Source organism: Phodopus roborovskii, unplaced genomic scaffold (genome assembly GCF_943737965.1).
Source record: "Phodopus roborovskii unplaced genomic scaffold, PHOROB, whole genome shotgun sequence".
Lineage (NCBI taxonomy): Eukaryota > Metazoa > Chordata > Mammalia > Rodentia > Cricetidae > Phodopus > Phodopus roborovskii.
In genome coordinates, this window is record NW_026125633.1 from 59,725 (window position 1) to 63,042 (window position 3,318).

Here is a 3,318-nt window from a genome sequence, read left to right on the forward strand (position 1 = left end):
GTCATTTGGAGTAGGGACTAGGCCCCTCCCTTCTGCCTCTAGGGTAAGGGAGTATCCCTCCAGGGCCAATGTGCTCCCAAAGTCTTTTCCTGAACCAGGGATACATCCTGGTTCCACTGTCAGAGGTCGCTTAGACAGTCCACACCTTCTAACTGAGACCCATGTTCAGGGGGTCTGAGTTGGTACAATGCTGGTTTCCCAGGTATAAGTCTGGACATCCATTAGCTCCTCCTTGTTCAGGTCAGCTGTCTCTATGGGTTTCTGTAGCCTGGTCTTGCCCCCATTTTCTTATCACTCCTCTCTCTCTGGATTTGGATTCCAGTTTTATTCAGTGTTTAGCTGTGGGTGTCTGCATCTGCTACTAGATGAGGGCTTTCTGATGGCAAATAAGTTCCTCATCAATCTCATTATCATGGAAGAGCATTTATGGTTGCCTTTCCTCTGTTGTTCAGATCATTAGTTGGGTTCATCCTTGTAGGTCTCTGAATACTTATAGATAGTTTTCTTTTTTATGTTATCCTTTATTTTTGCTCTCTTATCCTCCTGAGTCAATCTTCCTAGTCCCACATGTTCTCCTCTCTGCCCCTTCTCTTTGTCCTTGCTTGCACTCCACTCACTGCCCACACCCACTCCCTATATGCTCAGGAGATATTGTTCCTTTCCCCTTCTATGAGGGACCTTGCATGAATCTCTTTGGTTCCTCATGTATCCTAGTTTCTCTAGCAGTGTGGATTATAGACTGGTGGTCCTTGGCATTATGTATAAAATCCATATATGAGTGAGTACATTCCATGTTCCTCTTTTTGTGAGTGGGTTACCTCACTCACAATGGTTACTTCAAGTTCCATCCATTTGCCTGCAAATTTCAAGATTCCATTTCCCCCCACTGAGTAGTATTCCATTGTGTAAATGTACCACATCTTCCTTACCCATTCTTCAGTTGAGGGACATCTATGTTGCTCCCAGGTTATTGCTATTATGAATAATGCTGCTATGAACATAGTTGTACAGATGTCCTTGTTGCATGGATGTGGATCAATTTGGTATATGCCTAAGAGGGAGATTGCCAGTTCCTGTGGTAGACTCATTCTCATTTTCCTGAGGAACCGCCATACAGATGTCCAAATTGGCCGTACAAGTTGGTACTCCCACAGTCAGTGAAAGAATGTTTGACTTTCTCCACATCCTCTCCAGCATAAATTGTCATTGGTGTTCCTAATTTTAGACATTCTGGCAGGATTAAGATGGTATCTCAGAGTTGTTTTCATTTGCAGTTCCCTGATGGCTAAGGATGTTGAGCACTTTAAGTGTCTTTCAGCCATTTTAGATTCCTCCATTGAGAATTCTCTATTCAGTTCTGTACCCCATTTTTAATATGGTTATTTGGTGTTTTGGTGAGTAGCTTCTTGAGTTCTTTGTATACTCTGGAGACCAGCACTCTCTCTGATACGGGTTTGGTGAAGATCTTTTGCCAGTCTGTGGTCTTGTCGACTGTGTCCTTTGCCTTACAGAATCTTCTCAATTTGATGATGTCCCATTTATTAATTGTCGATCTTAGTATCCTTGCTATTTTGTTCAGTTCAGGAAGCTGTCACTGTACCAATTCATTCAAGGGTACCTCCTATATTCTCTTCTAAGAAGTTCAGTGTGGCCTGATTTATTTTGAGGTCTTCTACAGGTCACCATCCTATTATGCCAGCACCATTTGTTGAAGATGCTTTCTTTTTTTCATTGTACCATTTTAGATATTTTGATAAAAATCAGTTGTTTGTAGGTGTATGCATTACTATCAGGAATTACAGTCCTATGAATTATAGGTTCATCTTCATGACTTGGTCTGTGCATTTGGAGAAAGTTAAAGGAGTCAATATTACGCATGTTAATGTTCTATCTTCCTGATTTTGCAGTGGCCTTTTCAGTACTATGTTGTCATCAATCTCTGTAAGTAGTTTGTGCAGTGGGCATAAAATACAGTTTATGTGATCCCCAACTCAAAGGATTAGAAGTTCAAAATATATCATTATGCCTTGTTTTTATGGATTTTATTGTTGATTATTTTTTTCAAAAACCCATACATTTTAGTTAAACTCACATGAAATGTTTCTTATTAGAATGGATTGACAACTGGTATAGAGTTATTCTTGTATTCTGTGGGATGGAGTATGCCTCGTTATGTCATAATCTACATTTATATGCTATGGAAAATAATTTGTCAGTGATTCATTTTAGGATGGAAGCTTCATTAAATGAGTATCATGAGGATACTCACATGATTTTTCTAGTGTTCCTTAAAGATTTATTTATTTATTTATTTGTTCAATGGCAATGTTGGAATGCCGAATGGTGTTTATTGAGTGGATGGAGTGGGCTTATATACTGACTCACAGCACAGTGGAAAATAACAGACTTATTAGGTTTAGCTCCTCCCCACCAGGTGTGTGTTAGCATAACAGGAAGAGTACCAATGACAACTCTGGGTTGTGGATGGGGGCAGGAAGAGTACCAATAGTAACTCTGGATCAAGAAGTTGTGGCCAACAGCTTCAGGCTTGCTCAAGATACCAGGCAGAGCCCTACTAATCTCAAATTCCACCTTCTCAGAAAAGTCTTCATTAACTACCTTTTATAAATCAAGTATTCTTCCTGCCCAAATAGTTATAGTCACATATTTTGTTTTAAGGAGTGGTGTAAGGAGTAGGTTTTTCCGCCAGCCTGGCCGGTCTTATCCAGTTGCCACGCCGACCCCAAATAACACACAGACACTCTGTATTAGATATACTGCTGTTGTCCAGGTAGTAGTTTCTTATTGGCTAGCTCTGTCTTAAGCATTAACTCCTTTCTGTTAATCAACATTTTTCCTCCAGGCCTTAGACTAAAAGGGGAATTATAGTGGGATATTCACTTTGTGTCCTTCTGTGGCACTGACCACGCCCATTGAGGGTGGACCCAGGGGCAGAAGTGACCCATGGAAGGAGGTCTGAGTAGGAGGAAGGTGTTTTATCTCCTTGATCTGTAGTTACAGGTCCTTGTTAAGTGTCTACCTTGGTTGCTGGGAACTTAGATCTGGTTTTCTGGAAGTCAAAGTAACATTCTTAATCACCAGTTATCTCTCCATCAGCTCTAGCATTACACACCGACAGAAATTAACTCTGCCAGTCTCAAAGATGCTTTCTGGGATGGATGCAGTGAGATAGGCCTGTAAATTCTAACATGCCAGAAGCTGAGACAGGAATATTACACTTCTGAGCTCAGCCTAGGCTACATAGTAAGTGTCTGGGCTAAACAGGGTAATTTTGACTTCAGAGGGGAAAACTAATTA